Source organism: Mycteria americana, chromosome 1 (genome assembly GCF_035582795.1).
Source record: "Mycteria americana isolate JAX WOST 10 ecotype Jacksonville Zoo and Gardens chromosome 1, USCA_MyAme_1.0, whole genome shotgun sequence".
In the NCBI taxonomy this organism is placed as follows: Eukaryota; Metazoa; Chordata; class Aves; order Ciconiiformes; family Ciconiidae; genus Mycteria; species Mycteria americana.
Window position 1 is genome coordinate 113,481,669 of NC_134365.1, and position 20,944 is coordinate 113,502,612.

The following is a 20,944-nucleotide window of genomic DNA, read 5'->3' on the forward strand; positions in this document are numbered from 1 at the left end:
GGGAAGATCATTCCAGTCCTGCCTTTATTATTAAGCTTTATAATATGATATCTATTTCAGAATCAGTGCATGGAGAAAAAAGATTATCTGCCTACTTTAGGTATAGGCTAGTTCTCTGTTTGTTAAGACTAAAGCAAGGATTGTGGTTTTAAATGGCTAACACAAGAGTTTCTACAACACTTGATTTCTCAAGGATTGTAACAGAGGTATACAAGCAATTCTGCTGTGCTCTGCCCAGTGCACAAGTTCCTCGTTATTAGAAGTTCATTTTCTCAGAGATATTGCAAATATCCTTCTCCAGCACACTCTACATGAAAGATGGACTATATAATTGTTTACTGTCCATCTGCCCATGAACTTTTTCTCACATTGCCTTGTGGCTAACTTAGTCTATCTTTTGGCATGTTTTTGATTCCTACTGCTAAATGAGAAGACAACTATCATGTCCATTGTCAGGCCAGTGTTCTGTCCCTTCTCTTTAACTGTATATAGAGACTGTAGTTTGGCATTTTTTTTCAAAATAAGTGATTTTTTTTCCCCCATTTTTTCATTATACTTGCTACCTGCTGGATTGTTTTCTATTAATTTTATAGAACATGGTGGTTGGTTTTTTTTAATTAAGATCAGTGTTGAATAGTACAAGCCAATTATGCTCTGAAAAAAATGGATTAATTTCCCATAACTAGCTCCATGACCAGAAAAAAATAATCCCATGATTTGGAATCATTCTAGATTTATGGTAAAGAAAGAATCAATTATGTAAAGAGACTTCTGCTTTGTGTGCTGAGAATTGGTGTTTGAATTCCAGCGTAACAGCTCTGATAATATTTTTTTCTTTAATTTATTAGTAAATTTTAATTTATTTGATCAAATAAATTTATTTTATTTTTCTTTTAATTGCATTCTACACCTCTGTGGCTCTTGCACCCTGTTTAAGACTTTAATGGATTTTCTAACAGTATATCTTAATGGAACAAGTTAAGGCTGTTAGGTGGTTGATGAACTTCATTGTAAAATGGTTTTTTCTTGGGAGTTTAACGTAAGTCACTTTCAGAATTTTATTTTGATCATTTTGTTGTTTGTTTATGCACAACAATTTTATTTAGCCCCATCTTGTGCTTTGAGGATATTTGTTTTAGGAATTCTTGCCATAGAGTACATGAAAGTAATGCATGTGGTTCTACCATCTCTTTTAATTGGGCAACAGTTTGTTTGTACTGTATGTATTTATGCATTCCCCACCTTTCTTTCAAGTCAAGGCACCAGAACACTAGGCTGTATGCCTCTCTCACCAAAACATTGCCCTTTCTGAACTGTAGTCAGTAGTGTCATATTAGCAATGGATTTAGCTTAGTATGCTTTCCATCTGGTCATGGAATGTGGAACATTTTTGCTGACTGTTCACAAACTGATACAGCGTGCAGCCCACAAATTACAGTGCTGCAACTGATATCATATAATTTATTAACTGGCTTATTATCTAGTTTAACACATTCAAGAAAGGAAACAAATAGAGCTATGGGATCTTTTAACACTTTAAAGTCCTTTGTTTAAATACTTTTACTACACAAGGTGGCTCTGTCACAGTTCTGAACAGATCCCATTCAATACTAATATTATAATGATGCTTATAGTGTGGATAACTGTACCAGGGCCCTGAGCACATCCCGTCTCCTGGAGGTCTGGCTGCCTGGGATCAGGCCAACTTAGAGCTAGCACAACTTGTGGCCTTGAAGGAAAGAGCTAGAAAAAGCTTGAGCAAAGAAAACCCTTCCTTCCCCTGTTAGGTCCCATTAGGCTGATGCTCTTGCCCTCAGTCCATATGACTCCCCTTCCCTTGCAGAGAAGCCTACTTTTGCTGCTCCCTGGCAAACTGTGGGGCTTACCTAAATAGTGGTAGCACGTTAGAGGCAAATGCTACCTTGGACAGGAGACAGCAAACCAAGAAGGTGTTTGTTGCTTCTGCATTTCAGGAGAAGGGACTGAAGTCTGTGAAAGTTAACAGAAGAGTATCTCAGTATCTTCTACCATGCAGCTGTGGTCGAGTCTGGCCTGATGGATTTTGGTGTGGTGCAGCTGTGGATTATATAATGCAAAACTTATCTTCACGATTTAGATGCAGCTGATGTGTGGAAAATACATCACTGAATAAAAGTAATGATTTGCCACTGAAATGTGGTCACATGGGTGTCATCCTCTACCGTGCTCTAAGATTCCATATGGCCTAAGTAATTGGGACAGATGTTAGCTTATCTCCTTCCTCAAATTCTCTATGAAGTAGCACAGGATGGACTGCAAAGGCATTTTTTCTTATTTAAAACTGTCAATGGCCTTTATTCTAACCATCTTATTGTCACTTCTCTAAGCCTATTGCTTCGCTCCTATGTCCTCTTGAGAGATGTTGCTCTTTCTGCTTTACATCTTAGAAATGAAAACATGGGACAGAACATTTCCAATCTACCTATGTGGACTGTGGTCTGTGTGACATATAATAGATTTATCTTTTATTTGAAAAGAAATTCTGTTTTCATGGATGTATAGTTAAAATTTACTTGTGGTTGTCTGTTTAGTATGCTAAAAAAAGTCATTTAAAGCAGTACCAGCAAATATTTTGTGACTAGAACAAAGACTTCTTAATTAAATTACTAGATTAGAGGCTGTTGTTTTAAGAACCACATTATCTTTAATAATCTCCTGTATGCATTATATAAAAAAATGTGGCATAGAGCTAACAGGTTGGGGAAGGATAATATTATTCCTAAAAATTCAGAATGCTTTACGAACCCTTCCCTGGGATGCACTGAAACCTTAAAAAAAGATATGTTGTTTATTGCAAGTTCAGCATTACTTAGTCTTCAAGATAGGTGAGTAATTACAGAAAATTTATAACAGACAGCATATTGCTGTGGAAACATTTGCATTACTTTCCGTTAAAATTAACAACTCACGTACAGTAACTTCGATTGCTCTGTTAGTAAGACATCAGCTTCAAAATACAAACGTGTTTTTAGTCATTCAATCATTTTTACGGGTGAGTTTTAAGGCCCGGTGCTGTATAACCACGTGGTGGCACTGTTGGTTAAATTTGGATTCTGACAACGTTGTCGTGTCAGAGCTCTGCCTTTATTAAAGCTGCTGCCTTCCCGTTACCTCTGTGTGTGAATCTGCCTGCTACCACTTATTTGGGGATAATAAGGGGGCCTGAGTGCAGAGGCAGATGTTGACGGTTACTTCAGAAACAGGTTCAGAGATAGAGAAACTCACACCAAAATAAATGTAGTCCAGACTGATGATTTAGCAGTCCAGGATACAGCTCTCTATGAAGTGTACACAGTATGATGTTGTCAATGATCATTTTAGTTATCTTTTTTTCCCTTAGAACTCATTCTAATAGCAAGTAGTATTGCATCTATCTTTAAAATACATTAATTTAGTTTTGAATGGAGATCAACAAAATAACACCTTTGACTGAGAAATATGTTCATCATCTAACGTGACAAGAACGTAATGTAGCTCAGTGGGAGAAATCCTTTTGGTACTCTATCCATTTAGGATGCCTTAGATATTTTTCCTATTACTATTTCACCATTTAAATTACTACTTAGATTTGCCATGTGCCTGGTTTATGTTTAAAGCTAGCTATTTCAAGGAGAATACAAAGAAACCTGAAGCACCCACAAGACATTCACAACTTGCTGAATAATGAGTGAATCTTTGAGCCTCTGAGATCGCATGTGCTTTAGGAGAGATGAGTGAGTAATAGCAATGCAGCCATCTGGCTGATGGTGGAAGCTTCAAGAGTCTCTACGGGTTTGCACAACTTGTGTCTATTCTTTGTAGTAATAAAAGGCAATATCAGAATCAGTTTGCATAGTCTGTCTCTTTTCAGTGTATTGGTTTGATGTATATTTGCAAGATAGAACATGGAAGAATTCTCATAAAACAGTCAAAGCAAGCAAAGCTAGAAATTTATGTGTAAACACAGCATGGTGTGAAATTACCAATGGACTACTATGCCTGCAGCCAGAAATCTTTGTCTTGGATCAGTAAAAACTAAAATCCGCATGTCCATTTGTTTTCTGCCAGATCAAACGCCTCTGTATGAGACATTTGGTATATTGCTGCAGACAAAGATTTTTCTTTTTTTTTTCCTTAATTTTAAAATCATGGTAACATATTTTCAATGCAGTTACATTAAACCAATAATATTTCTATGAATTTTACTTGCTGTGTTATAGTTTTCTGTATTTATATTTACATCCATCAGACTTTAGATTTTCCATAAAATTGCAAATTCAAAGCATTAGCTATGCTTATGTTAGAGAGTTCTGACAGTACAATTAATAACATGAAGTTACAACTTGACATGGTAAGTAAGTTTATATCAGATACTGTGCTCATACAAAAACATATGTACTGACCCTTTAAATTTTATATTCACTGTTAGTAGTAGAGTTACTCTTGTAACTGATCTTGTTTGTATACTTTGGCCCTCATCCTGATATCAAATCAGTGTGACTCCATTTGTCTTGCTGGTATTGTTTTGGGTTTATATTAACATAACATGAGCTGACTTACCCTATTTATCATTGTAGAACAATGGGCAGCTAATTTATTAGCAGTTCAAGACACAATACCCAAAACAAATTTCTAGGAACTGGAAAGCCCTTGCATTCTTTTACATGTCATTTTATTCCCTTAAAGACGGCGAACTTATTTTCCTAATAACAGGTTCACTACTGTGAGAGGATTTAAAATCTTTTAAGGGAATAAAGCCACATACAGGTAAACAATGCAAATACATATCACATGCAGAATGAACTTTGATATATGCTAGTTGAAAGGTGGTATACAAACTAATTTACACCTCAAACCAGTTTACAGTGTAAAACCGGAGCAGTTCATAGCCCAGTAAATATGATTCTGCCACTGCTGGGGGCAGGCATCAGGCTGTGGCAGATCCCAGGGGGTGGCTGGGCTGCCCTTCACTGGAGCGGGGCTGAGCTGGGTTTCCCAGGCGCCCCGTGGCCAAGTGCCCATTGCCCAGCCTGTCTGAGCTCCAGCTCTGTGAGTGCCGCCAGGAAGGGGCTGGCAGCCCCAGGCAGTGCCTGCCGGACAAACGGCCCCTGGGGACACTGGGGGGCTGCAGGGCAGCTTTCATCCCCTCCCTTGGAGCAGGGGGAAGGGAGCAGGTGGGCAATGGGAAAATGTATAAAAAGAAATCCAACAGGACCCCCAGCACTGAGGAGGAAGGGAGCTCACCACCAGCATCAGCTCCTTCTGGTGAAAACCTCAGGGTGTTGGTGACTTCTTGGCTCCAGCCCCTCTTGCCCCCATTCTTCTTGAGGAGGATTTCGGTGCTGACTATAAGATCCAGAGGGACACTGAAAGCATGACCCTAACTTTAGAGGTAGGTACTAGGACGGGGGCTGGTTTTTTGCATAACAGTTTAAGCTGTATTATTAATTAGGCTTTTCTGTATTCTGGTAATTTGGATTGTTGAAGTAGTAACACATTAGTTGGGTTAGCAATATATTCTTGATTCTATGTACATGATCTGTTACCTTTTGGCTGTAACAGAACTTTGGTATAACAAGTTGAACCAAAATTAGAAATTTACTGCAATTATAAAGATTCATTCATTTTTCCTCTCATGACAGAGTGCTGCAAATGTTTGATATGCAGCCATCTCCCTGAGGCTATGGTGCGTCCCTGGTGAAGTTTCAACATCAACTATTTTCACAGGCCAAACTGAAGAACTTAACTTGCCCATACAGTTATACTTCAAACAGGTCCTTAAAAGTAACATCAGAAATTTGCAAGTATTTATTTTTTCCAACAATTTTTCATTCAGTTAGGATTTCAGTAGAAGTGTACATGTGATACCTAATGACCAGATGCTGTAAAACACATAGCATGGTCATGAAAGTCAAAATGCAGGTCTCTCACAAGTGTTTAACAAGTAGGCTACGTATCTTTGTACCCACTTGTCATGTCTTTCAGACCTCATGCAAAAAAAAATTCCTTCATGGTGGCATATCTGCAAGAGGAAGGAACTGGAGTGAGCCTCCTTCTTAGCCTTCTAGACTGTTGAACAATGTATCTTCATGTTGATAGTTTAATATGGATTGTTTGGGAGGAGGCAATTTCAGATAGAGGGTTTCTCATTGGCGCACGCATAAACCACGCATGTATACATGGCTGGTCACACTGATCACTACAGACAGAAAACACAGCACTGAGCACAAGCACAAACTGCACCAATGGCCTCACCCTGTTCCTCTCTCTGTCTGACCAGGATGACGTTCTGTTATTGGGAAATATATCCGTATGTACAACATGTATCCCTCCCATAGCTGGACTTAGATACGTGGTCCATCCAGTAGCTGCCCCTGGATCCTTGCTCTCCCCAGTAGGTGCCACCAGAACATTCAAGCCCCCAGGGTCTGCAGCCCTATTCCAGCTGCTGGTGCAGACATCATTTACACACCGATACACAGACACTGTGGATTCCTCCAGTAATTCAGCTTAGACACTCAGTCTATCCAGTGACTGGCCCTTGAATCCTCTTGTCTCCAGTTCCTTCCTGCACAGAGAGGCACACACATCGATTGGGTCTCCCAGTCTATCCCCAGACTCCACAGTCTGGGACCTTCTGGTCCCTCCAGTAGCTCATTTCTTCAGCCATCTCACTCCCAGAGACACCATACATAGCTGGCTCCCAAGCCACTTCACTTTTGCCCCAGCTAGCCTGGCTTGGTATTGGCTGGTAAACACACAGACGTGAATATCTTCACTCATACCAGTTGCCAGCACCACACACATATGGGACCCTATGACCCACAGTCCAACTCCAGTTTCTGGCACCCAGACTGCTGTGCGTACATGTACACACAGAACAGAAAGGCCCTCACTGAGGGAAATAATTAGAAATGGAGTATAACGCAAAGATAGGACAGACTGCACTCATCAGGCACAGGACATAGCCAGAAGAGTGAATTAACCAACAACCCGTTTACTCACATCCAGTTCCTTTTATCACCTAATCCATCTATTTCCCCATGCTTCTTCCTCCCTGAGTTATCCGGATTGCTCCCTTTCCCTGCCTTTGCTTTCTCCAATAAACACAGAATCATAAAGTGGTTTGGGTTGGAAGGAACCTTTAAAGACCGTCTGTTCCAGCCACCCTGCTGTGGGTTTTTCCAGCACAACTGAAACAAAAGGGGTTATTCTAAGTGACCATTGTTATCCAATCTTATTTAGAATGTCATTGTTTTCTGCAGTGTAAGGTAAGGCTGATTCCCTAGGATATTCCCAAGCAAAAGAAGAAAAGGAAGTGAAGAACCTACTTTAAGTGTTGATAAGTTGATTGTGAATTTCTGTCTCCAGGTATGAATATCTGTTTCCAAATATATCCTACTCCTTATACTTTGTGTAAGCCCGGAAAATCAAACAGAATTTGTCAGGCTCAGAGAACTTTATTATTTTGTTTGGCTTCTTTTTTTAAGGCTTGCAAAGTCAGTTGCAAAACTGCAAATAAATTTCTCATTTAATTACATATGTAATTAAACAGCAATATTATTACTTTGATTTGTTAATTTTTTGATTGTCTTGCCAGCATTCCATGAAAACACAACCCTTAAAGGGGCAAAAATTACTTGTAGTTAACAACACATAGCATCTGCAAAGCAATATAGCAAACAGGAGTAAAAGAGAGAGGCTGGAGATGAGACCAGCTGTTCTGTGATTTGCATTTTTAGATAAACTGTACACTGAAGTGGGAGAGTGGTCTTTTTAAATGACCATGATAAAACTCAGCACCATTCTGTCTATGGTTAATGCTGAGAAGCAAGAAATGAACAGACTAAATTAAGTTCTGAGAGCAGCAATAGAAGGCTGGAGAGGAATGGTTTATGGAGAAAAATAAAAAAATAAAACGTGACCGTTTAACTTGGAATGAGGTGGCAAGAAAAAGAAAAGTTAAATCCTGTCAGCTAGCTATTTAGTTGATAATTTAATTGAGAATTTCAGTAAGTGTTTGATAAGTAAGAACATTTGAAGACAAGAATAGATGTAAGAAAATAAAATCACTCATGACAGACTATAGCCCTTTTAAATTATGGTCATAACTCCTGTCATCCTGACTGATATATCAGTATTGCAGGACATGTGGTGCTTGATAACCATCATACAGTTTGGCAAAAAAAGAAAAAGGTTTTTCTTTAATTTCTGTCACAGGTTAGCATTTGGCAAGAAACAAATTGATGACAGAAACTGATTGAGCCATTTCAGCCTACTGTCAAAAGATCCCCCAAAATTCCTGTCTCTGTCAAGCTTTACACATACTTTCCTTTTCTCACAAATACCTTAAAATATCTTCCTCCTGGGCATGTCTTTCTATGTACTGTCACTCCCATAGTTCTTCCCCTTATCCAAATATTGATGGTCCTTCTCTCAACTAGTGGCTGTAGCCATTTATGAGGTCTACTTTTGGTTCAGAAGAGTCATATGCTCTACCCAGTGCATGTGTTGTTTCTGTTGCCTACTGTCTATACTGGACAGTGTGTACATGTGTTAAAACAATATGCAGTCACGATGAATAGATGAAGTTACTCTGATCCTGACCATGTTATTTTCCCCAAGTTTAACATTTCTTATTTAGCCTATCTGCTCAGAAATTGTACTGTATTTTTCCTATTTGATTTCCTCTTCTTTTAAATAAAATACATTTTCTTGTCTCAATAGGCATGCATCCAACAACATCCAGTGAAAAGACCTATGGCAGCACCAGTTTCTTCCTGTAGTTTAGCTGCATTTTGATCATTTTTCATAGTGCTATTTTTATGATTTATTATTTTTTGTTGTCTATGATTAACAAAAATATAACTATCTTTTTTTAGATTTCATATAATCGCTTAGGTTTTTTATGGATGCTTATTTTGAAGACCCTTCTCTTTCCATATTTTTTCCTTATAGTATGCTACTCTGGTTTAAGTGGGTTTCACCTTTACTTTTCTATCTTTTATTTAAATTCTCAGTCCACAATGGGGGTCTTTCCATTAGTTTCAATCAGCTTTAGACTGAATAGTAATAGTAATGTTAACAGGTATAGAAAGTTTTGGGAGGGTTTAAGTTGGCATTTTGTTGTTGTTGTTGTTAATAGAAACATAGTCACTTTTTCTATTTAAGATTATCCATTTTGCATTGCAGGCACTATGTAAGATCCTAAAAAGAAATTGAGGGTAAAGGAAAAGTAAGTATGGAGGCATTCACAACATGAGCAGTCAGTTCACACGTGGTATATCTCTCCTGTCTTCCACAGTCAGACATCGAAACCAGTTCCAGTTCAACATTTCCACAGCAATTTTAAGTATCCTCTGAGGACATAGGCGCCTTCTGCACTTCTCCTTTCACGACAGAGATTGGCCAGGAACAACATACGCTCTGGAGTAAAAGAGCTGAATTCATCAATGCCCATTTCCTTCTCAGAGGAAATTGACCATGTCAGGTATATTCAGCTAAACATAACAGATTAATTTTCTGGTGTTATAAAGTAATGCAATATATATTCTAGTAATATAAAAAAATTTTTATGTAGAATATGTTTTTTCTAACTTTATTTTTTCCTGTCTTCATATGTCTGCAAGCTAGTCTCCATGCTGTTGTCTTATATGTCAGGGTACATGACAAAGGGTTCTGAATCCTTCTCATACTGGATAATGCCTTTAATTTTCCTAAGGGGCAAATAAGATTTTAAATCAGAATTGATTTTTTGTTGTTGTTGCTTGTTGTTAAAAATTACAATTATTAATAAAACAACTTTTATGTCAGTCTTAACAAGAATCATCATATCTATTTCCATTCCTATTACAAACGTGGTGCACAACACGCAAGGTAATTTTAATGAAGTCCAGGCAAAGCATGTCTCGTTAGAAAACAGAACAAAACAAAACAAAAATCCTCAGAACAATGTAACAGTTAGTAATATAAAAAATCAAGGATGAAAGAAAACTGGCAGCTGATCAGTTTGAGATGGTTATGGTATACAAATAACCAAAAAATTATTATAGGACTTTTCAAAAGTGTTTGGAATAATCTCTTCTTTCTGAGTTCAAGAGGACAAAATCTGTTTGACAGTGAATAACTTCTAAATGACAGCTTTGAGGGACAGTATAAAACAGTTTATTTTTTTAATGTTAGTTATGTACAGACTACACACACACACACATCATTTTGCAAAACACAGCAACACATTTACATTATTAGGGATTAAATTCTATGAGATTCTGTATACCTTTTGCTCCCACAAAGTTGCAAGTCATAGAAGGTATTTGACATCAGTTAAATCTGTGTCCTCAAAACATGTTAAGTAGGCTACGTACTGACACCTGCACTTCTAAATAGCAATTCATTCCTAAAAATAGGTCACAGTGAGTATGAATGTCAGCAGATCTAGTTCATATTAATCAACCTATTCCAACTGTAAAGACATTTCCATGTAATGCTCTAAAAGTATGCAGAAAAAGAAACGAACAAAACTGGCAGGGTGATGATACTGAAATAGAGACTCGACCAAGTAAGTCATAATCTAATGCATGACAGTTTCTGTAAAATTCTCTGATATGTCAAATGAATAAAAAAATGGCATAGGGTGGAAATAGCAGCCAGAAACTGGAAATATTTTTACTACCCAAGCATGAAGCTTTACAGAAACCTAGGGGAAGCTGCTGGAAGGTTCTCTCACAAGTCAGCAGTTTATTCCAGCAGTTTTCTCTCTCCTGGACTTTGCTTATTTGATCAAGACAAGTTATTCTGTGGATGCAATCAATATTCATAAGATTATGTGAGTTTATTTCTACTCCACTAGTGAAGATATGCTTATTCTCTTATATACTTAACCGAGAACTTCTGCAGCTAAACTGTAGTCTGTATTGATCATATATATATATACACACACACACACACACATATACCTATTTGTTTCCATTTTTCTTTCAGCTATGCAAGAAGCAATATTATAAGTATTTATAATAATTATAGCTCCTGGGAATATGATGGAAGGATAAAACAGCTGTAGAAAACAGTGGTAAGTTTTTCTGGCTAAATAATCCTATGAGTGATCCTCAGTCTTTCAATGGAGATTTACAGTACAGTTATCTTTCTCTGCTTGCTCGTTAGCTAACTTGCCATTGGACTCCTATTGTTGTGTTTTCCGCTGTAAATATGTCAGAACAGACATTTAATTTTCTTCTTCTTGACCCTCTTTTTAAGTTTTGTCATATTATATCATTTGTTGATAGCAATTTGTATAATCTAAGACTTTTATTTATTTTCCCCTTTTGTACATATGTACAAGGAAAAAGAAACATTTTGTGTTCATATTCTAATATCACTGGATTTGCTGTCAGTTTTTACTACACTGTTTATGTTCCTCATCAAAACTGAAGCTCTTGAATTTTCAGTAAAAGTAAAGCTTTTATTTATTTTCACCTTGGCCTCTTTTCTATCCTCTAGCTCCTTTTTTTTTTTTTCCAAATTTCACATGGAAGTCTCCCTTATATTTTACAAGTCTGAGTTTCTATGTTGCTCTTTCGCTTATATCATAAATAACGTTCATGATACCAAATATCTTGTTCAAAGATCCAAAAAGACATTAGTGGAATCCTGAAGATGACATGAATCTCATCAATGAACTAGGTCAGGCAGAAGTGACTATGTTACCAACAAAGGCAAATGAACATAGATTACCAAAACTGGTGTGAGCATGTACTCTTAGCGATAGTCTTTTTACCAGTAGTTCTAGTACCACTAATCAGTACAGTAATTTGTATGAATCTACGTTTGGCTAAAACTGGTTACTTTCAATATACTCCTCAAGGTGCCTTTTAATGGCAGGGTTTTGTTTTTTCATCTAAAATAGCTGGCAGCAGGCTCATCTCCTAAGAAACTTTATGATTTTTTTTTTCCCAATACATAGACAAACTTTCTGTTTTTAATGGAAGGACAATAGATTCAGAACCTGCTCCTCTCAGAATAATTACCCTAAGAACACTTTTCACTATCTTTTGTAAAACAACAGGAAAATAAGCAACAATAACCACAATCTTTCTTTAGTTTGCAAAGGTTAATAGGTGTTTATATATCCAATTTTCCATTCCAAAGGACAACAAAAGGCATCTTTGATCGTTTTAGAAGCTATGCAAATACTTAAACCTGTCAAAGGAAGGATCCGCTTGCTCAGAATTTATAGTTTATGGGCAAGAATAAAAGCCTGAGTATGTCCTTACAAGAAACTCTCACTCCCTGTACCCACATGTCTTTTTTTTTTTTGCTAGACAGAAAACACCAGTCTCCAAATACAGATAGTATTATGAAAGCTACAAAGAAAAATCTTCCTGCAATAGGGTAATAGCCATGAAACAATAGCAAAAAAGTTACACATTTAGCCTGGACAGTGAACATTTTCCTTTCTTTGTACACAAAATATTTTTCTTCGTATTGTGGTGCTCTCACCTGTAATTGATATATATTGTGTTTCACCAAATAACCAATTATGCTGATAAGGTAAATGTTAAACTGAGGTTTTGAAGGAAATGACTGTCCTACTGGGATAGGTTTGTTGTACAAAGTCACATACCCACCAAAACTCTTTTCTCTCCTTCACTTAAATGAAGCCTTCAGTTTATATTAGCTGTCTCAAATCTTTTCTATAAACTTAAAATGATTAATCTTGTAATGCCCTATTTTTGAGAGTTTTAGTATACAGTGATGATACTTATGCATATTGAATTATGAAGAATATCTAATTTCTAACGTTAACAAACTCTAATTCTTTTCTAAACAGTCTCATTTTGATTAATACAGTACCTCTATACAAATATCTAATCAAGACTCAAGTGATTATATAGTTAAAATGAACAAATTATTTTTATTATATAGTAGTTAAAATTTAACTCATTTATTAATCTATTTGTTTTTCAATGTTCTTATTTTTCAGAAATCAGAAAGATAACTGTTGCTGTGACACTAATATGCTTATTGTCTATGTGACTATTAGGTGCTCGCTAAGTTCATGTAGGCCTACAAAGCTCACGGTAATTTTGTCTTTTTGTTTTCTACATCTAAAGTCTGCTATTTAAAGGTTACGTGCCTGAACAGGTCGCATAAGAATGACATGTTCAGGACCTCTGAATAGCACCATATTGGTGTCTCATTCTCCAAATGAAGGAAATAGGGAGAGTAATAGAAATTTGTCTAGACCCTAACTAACTTATGGTTAATAAGTTCCAAATTCCAGCAAAGACCTGCAAAAATCTCTCATGTTTTCCAACTGGTAATATGACTGACAGTAATAAATCATGAGTGTTCCTAGGTACCTCCATTTTGGACTGCCCAAACATCAAAGCATGGCACTAGAAACTGAAAAGCTCTTAATCACTGCTTACTCTGGGAAGTTAAGAGAATTTTAGTTCTCCATCTCAGTCATTCTGTGTACAGAATAATACAATCTCACAACATTAGAGTCATCTTAGTCCTCTTAGAGGTAAGAAATACTTATCCTGACAATCGCTAGGTCTGATTAAGCAATCAGATGCTGCAGTAATTAACTTTCTGTGGAATTTAGCTAATGTTCAATAGATTTGCATTTATGAATATATGCATTGTGACTTATTCCATGTGTTTTGAATTGGATTACATTTCTTTTAAGTCTTTTACATTGAAGCAATATATACTAAAATATTTGAAAAATATGAGGCACTGAGGGAAAAAGGGTATGAATCCCAGACACTATGCTGAAGCAAACACACTAATAAAGGCATTTAAGAAGAAAAAAAAAATTCTATTCTTTACTTACAGTAAAAGACATATAGCACCACACTTTACTATGAGTTCCATCCATCACATCATCATTTTTTTAGACATAATTTCTTAAACAATCTATAGGGATTTATGCTTTGACATCAGAAATATAATATAGCTTATTCTTTGCATATCAGAGCTTTACAGAAACATAAAAGTATGGTCTGTACCATGCTCATAAAAGTAGTTGTATTGACTGCATAAAAATATCCACATGAGTAAAGTAGGCATTAAGCATCTTCCCTACAGCAGAGAACTTTGGTGGCAGACAGGTGAGATGGTCAAGAAAAAAGACCTTCTAAAGATAAATTTTGTTTTAAAATTGATTGATTCAGAGTATACATGCGTGTGTATTTGCATGTGTGACTATGCGTGTATAGATACACATTCATAAACAAAATACAGTAAAGATCTGTTAGTCTCAAGTTACATCATCTGGAAATAGATCACAAAATAGGTGAAGATGACAGAGCTGTATTCCCAAGACAAGAATCCTGTTTGTTTTGTTGCAATGAAGTTGAAGAGGAATTGAAATAAAATCCCTCCATCCTGAGCATATTTTTAAGCATTTCTTGTGACTACACATCCATCTATGTAATGACTGATATTGTAAGATGGATAAGATATTACAGTTCACACTTACATTCATGGGCTAAATTTAGTAATGATTGCACAAGTGTAATTAAAGGAAATTAGGTCTGATATTACTAAAAGGCCCTGACTAACCAGTCAGGTTATATAATTTTGCATTACTTTAAGAGAAAACATGCATGAAAAAGTAGGACTTAAAAAGCTCTTAAAGTGCTTTAAAATCTATCCAGTGTTAAGACAATTACAGATAGTCTTTCTGAGTGACTTATGGAATTCACAGAAGAGCATGGCATCAGTAGAAAATCAGCCAATAACATAAAAGTTGATTTCAATTTCCATTTTATGGTCTCATTAGTTAAAACACTGAGTGATATAAAAGTTATTTGGATTTATCTCCCACTTTAGAAAGCCATGTTGTCTCGTCCCACTCGGTGGGTTGCGAGAGGGGCGAATCTTTTCGATTCCCCGACTGTTTGAGTACCGACAAAAGCCGATCTCTGCTCGGCAGAGCCGCGTGGTCGGCAGAGTCACGACAGTGACCCAGAGGAACAGGCTGGCCAGCAACTTTATTAACTGGCGAATTCCACAAACGGACAGACTTAACGAACTGGCGAGCTCAATGAACGAACAGAGGCGATTTGGCAATGGAGCTATTTTCCGGGCAACCCGTCACAATTTATCCCAAACTTGCATAAGAGTAGAGGGAGAGAGAAGCGAGAAAAAGAAAGGAAAACAGAGGAGGAAAGAGAAAGAAAAAGAAAAAGTATCACCACCCTTGGATCCCGCGATGATGATGACAGACGTAACAAACCTCCAGTGGTGAGCTCGCGCGCGCGCTTCCGGGGGGGGGGGTGGTGTCATGTCTTTTATAAGCTAATCCCCGCCTCCAGGCACGCCCCTTCAGGACTTACATGGTTCTTGTTCTAGAAAGTTCTCAGTCTTCTGCGCAGGCGCTGGGGGAGGGGGGTGGTCACGAGGGGTCTCTGGGGCGGTCACAAGCCCCTTCCTCAGATCAGCTCTGTGTGACCTCTGGCCGTACGGGGTCAGGTCCGGCAGAACCCGGAACCGCGCATCCTCCGACGCGCTCTCCACGTCCCGCTCCCGCTCTGCCCCGCCCCGTGCTCGCCGACCTGCCGTCGCCATGCAAATAGCGCCTCAAGTCGCCACAATGTTTGAGACATTAACTCTTTCAGCCTCTCACACATGTGCTACATGAATCTCATACCATGAACTACTTATTTAAGACCTCATAAGCTGAAACATGCTGGTTCTTTAGAGCGTTCTCATTGAAGTGAAATCAAGTCATATGTTGGATCTATACAAGTATCTACATAACACAAAGTTATATCCAAGAATATTCAAATAATTGGTTAAGGATAGTAAAATTAAGAAATGAAGTGGTAAAGGAAGAAAATAATTGTCAGGTCCTTAAGTGCACTAGTAAGCCTTAATGACCCTAACCAGCCTCAACTGGGGCCTCCACACTGATCCATGGACGAGGAGGGCTAATTAGGCTCAGTTCTGGGGCATTTGGTTCTGGTCTGAGCTATATTGGAGGACAGCTGATGTCCATCTCAGCTACAGATGTGATTATGCCCAGTCATGGAGCCCCTTGATCTGCAGCCTGGCTTTACCTCAGCCCTTCTTCATCGCTATGGATATACCCAGCAATCACTAGATTGACCTTCAACCTGTCCCAGCCAAAACCATCACAATGAGCAAGAGAATTGTTGCTTAGATATTTAATCAGCCAAGACATTTTAAAGAACACTCACAGATATTTTAGAAACAGCTTCCATAGTCACAGGAAATGGGTAAAAAAGCCTGATAGTATTGTTATCACATCTATATTAGATACAAAAGAAACTTTTCAATTATTTTAAGGGCCCTGAGGTTCCCCCCTCCTGGGGAGTCTGGCTGTTTGGGAGTTTGGCTCAGGGCCTGTTTAGAGATAGGACAACTGAGAGTAGTCTCTTTCCTCCAGCGACTGAGGGGTGGCCTCTGTACTGATTCTACTGAGAGAAATACCTAATACCTAAACTAGGGACTTCAGAACTAGTAACCTGGTAAATATACTTTAGAAAGGGGAATTTCTTCAGAAAGTTCAGACTCCTCAGCACTTGAATATGATTTTTATGGTAGGATCATTGGATTTTGTACTTTATACAATTATAATGTCTGATGTATGTGGTGGTTATAACGGTAATAAGCTTAGCTCTGTAAAGGCTTACATCATTTCTCTGTCTTTACTGATCTTATAGTGGGTTTTTTTGAAGCTTGTCTTAGTTTGTGAATAATATTTTGAACAATATTTAGCTGGGCATTTGTTCTCCTTTTCACATTCTTTCTGAAACAGATTTTTTTTCTGAAGCTAACCCTCTGACTTTGACAGGCCCAATTGCTTTTGTTACAGGCCTTTGGTATTGGATTTCAGGGCCTTAATGGACAGGAAAAGAGGACTTTAATGAAAATCGCAATGGGGTACATCTTACAGCCTTTCCGAATGGTGATAGATGTCTATGAAGTTATGAGCATTAGGGGTTTCTGACAAAGTCCATCAAGATGTTTTCCTGACAAGATGATCACATTTTTTGGAAGCCTTTCATGTTCTGGCAGAGGTTATTCTATTGATATTCTTTATCTATGTATTTATCAATTAATTATCTGTTCCATCATCATTGTTCACCCAGTTGTTTGAAATCTTTTTCTTTAAGTCATCATTCTGTAAAAAGGCAGGTTCTTGGCAGTACATTCTCTGAACTACTACATGTCTGTTCTGTAGTTAAAAAGTTACCATAAGAAAATATGAAGTAGTCCTCTCATAATTCCCACCATTGCTCTTAAAATTCAAACTTCAATAGAGAGTCGACTCTAACCTAAGTCTTTAATAAGCAACAGTGTTTTCTCTCTCTTCTAACCAGTTTAGGCACCCAGCCTCAGTAGCTAATCTCTGCAGTCTAGTCAGCTGGGAAAATAAGTACTATTGGCAGGTGCACATAAGTAATGCTCCTTCTTTGTACTGATCTTACAGATATAAACTCTCCCTCTAGAGGAGGTCTGGTGGGGTGATGGGAAACAAAATAAAACATTGACAACTTGTTTTGGCCCCTGAAGTTGGAACAAACAATATAACCCATTTAAAGTGTGAACTGAGTCCTATCTTCCCTATCATTGACTTACCCCCTTGACTAAACTGTAATTCATTGTTGTTAAGATAGTAACATTATTTGAAAACCATTTCAAGGAAGTTTTTAAAAAGCCAAAGAAAATCAAAATCTTTCTAGGAGCAATGTTTCTGTTTTCTTTTTAATTGTGCAGAATTGTTTAAAGAAAGGAATTTATCTCATTTGTGCTTAGCTTAGATAAAAACATGCTCTTCAAAGCTAGATATTTAGTCAACATTTGAGGCTGAGCAAGAGCATATTATGAACTTAATTTTGCTTTAATGTTACTGAGAAACCTTAGAAAGGTAGCTTGCAAATGCTTATTGTTATCTTCTATATTTAGGGAAAAATAGTATGAGCAGACTTAGGAAATACTATTGTTGGAAATTTTGTTGAAAAAGACTAATTGCTGCTGGAAAAACTAGCAACCTCGGCAAAGTTGGACTTGGGATAATTTATGAACATGCAATCTGGGGAAGAACATAAAGGCTTCATTTTACTATATTTTGATAGAGACAATTAGAGCTATACAGCAGTAGTTCAAAATAATGTTTTTGACTTATACTAGGGTTTGTGCCAAATTCTCTTATCATAGACCTGCTGGCAGAGGGAGTTCATATGGTCAGTGAGCTTGTGCTTCTTATCATGCCAGATGCCAGCTGTGGCTGCTGAAAAGGAAGTGGCAGTAGTTGAGACATACCACAGGAGAGAGAAATATTTCTTGCAGGCAAATTTGACTAGCAGATATTATCTATACTTTATAGTCATTAAGGAGCTCTGCAAACAACATCTGCCCTCCTCCAAGGCTGCATAACTTCTGGTGTGGGAGCTAGTGCTGGGATCAGAGAAGGAGACTCCAGCAGAGGAGCTGTTATGTAGATAAGCAGGCAGCCTTAGCTGTGCTACTCCCACGCCGTTATGGTTGGGCACTGAATAAAACCTACCAGAGTCTGGCAGGAACTTCTGAAAAGTACTTTGTTATGGCAGAGACAGGAAAATATATTTGACAGTGTTTTATAAAAGTGTCAGGATCAAACTAATGAGATTTACTTTTTTGAATCAGTTTATTATTATTAATAATGGAGCATCATCAATTAATTTAAAATTCTACCCTGATTGAGAAAACAACCTAGATTACTTTTCAGGAGGGTTTTTGCCATTTGCTATATCAAATAAAGCTAGTAGAATAATAAATCTCCTCCAGACTGTTGCTTTACACTTACCATTATCTGATACTTAATCTGTAGCGCAGATGTGCAGCCAAAATATAAAGTCCTGTCTTGTTGAGATAGAATCAATAATATTTTGAAATACTTTGAAAAGTATTTAACTCATGTATTTCCTGAGGATTTAAATCCTTTGAATTAATTTAATTCTTTGAATACCAAAAATTAGAAATTTTGTTTTCCTGCTTCTAATTTAAATTTCCTACTAGGCTTTCACGACTTTCCTACCAGGGATCATGACTAACGTAATTCTGAGATGCAATTGTCAAATGTTTTGATACAGTATCCACAACAAAGCATATGAAAATAATCAAACAGCTAAACAACTTTTTAAAAAGTTTCTTCAATTGCCCTAGTGGTGTTTTTCCATTCAGAAAAAAAAAGTAATGTTTTCTCCTACATATCCCACTAAGTGAGACTTGCTTATATGTAAAACTTGGAAAAAAAATTATCTAAGCAGATAAACAAAAAGCAGAATTTTGTTTAGGAAAAATAAACAAGTCCCTTAAAGAAACTGCAATGCCAAATTGACATACTATGTTTCTCTTCTGAAAAAAAGAATGCAGATAGAAGTGTGTCTTATAGAAAAAAAAGTCATGTCCTAAAGAACACAGTAAAAATCTGGAGCTGGTAGAGGACACAAACAAATTTGATTTAAGAATTCCATCACATGGAGAGCAGAAAATATGAAACACTTTAATGTAAACTCAGTCTCTTCCAAAAGCCTAATCATCTTATGGCTGATTTATTTTTGAAAAATGCAGGATGTATGTTCTTGCTTTAAAGAAAATGTACTTAATGCAAGTCTGCTTTAATGACCTATGTATGGTTTTACTCTTTGAATCCAACAAGGACTCAATATTTTGCAAAACAAAATTCACGTCTTTATTATTAATAATTTTAAAAAGCCAAAAAGCTAATTATTTGTTATTTAAAATAATTGTTACTCTCTGATTCACCTTGTTTAATCAGGCAAACAGGGTAGAAGGTGTCTATTTCACTAAACTCAAATTTTTTTTCAAGTCACTTTATTGTTTTATGTGAAATGTAGCTTTTTCTTTGGCTCGTTGAGGAAGAAACTGAAAGTACATTTGTATATCTTTATTTATTGAAGTGGATTCTCCGTGCTACTTGAAGTGACTTAGAGGTTGGAATATATAAAATGAGAATGGAAACCCCACAGTGCAAATAGAACTTCCTTTTTGAATATGTGCTTTCAAAGTCTTCATGCCAAATGCATGCCTGGTATAAATCAATTTCAGTAGCATTATACCAGGGAAGAATTCAGATTTTCCTCTCTGTGCCAGTGACCCACTGGTAATATCAATCTATCTGCCATGCTACTTTCAATTTTGTTTTACTCACATTTACAGAATTAGTTACAATTTATGGCAGAAAGTAGTAAGACAGCTTTTTTTTTTTTTTTTTCCAATACCTTCAGGAGTGAATGCAGTGTGAATGAATTGCACCTTTTATTTATTATTTTTCTCAAGATAGATGGAGCAGGTGTAAAGGAATTAATGAAGCAACTACCAAATTGCAAGGGTCATCGGTGTGTAGAAAGCTATAAATTAGCTACTTCTTATGGGAAATTACCTTCTACCTTTAAGGTGTTGCCATTTATAAATTCTTGTTAAACTCCTGGGAAATAGCAGTTTGAAAGTTCAGAAAAGAAAATGTTGAAATCCTTTTTTATTTGCAGATTTTTCAGAAAAAAATGTCTGGAAGAGCTTGTAATATAATAATAAACATTTAATGGAAACTACATAGACCTAAATTTCTTTTTGCATTTAGAAAAGTTGGCTGAAATATACATACTAAAATCCATTTTGTATAAACAAGCTAAATCTATGATCATTGGAGACCAGTTTGCTACCAGAAGTATGTAAATCTGCCAAATCATAATACTTCTTGTAAGATCCTTTCTTACTGTCTTTAAACAGGTAGCTACAAAGATTTTTTTTATATAGGTAGAATAGAGGATCATGAAAATTCTTTAATTATATAACTGTTACATAATTCTTCAGGATTTTCTTGAGGAACAATGGTGGCATGCATACATTTATGAGAAAAACTCTAGCTCTGCTACTGCATTATATGGTG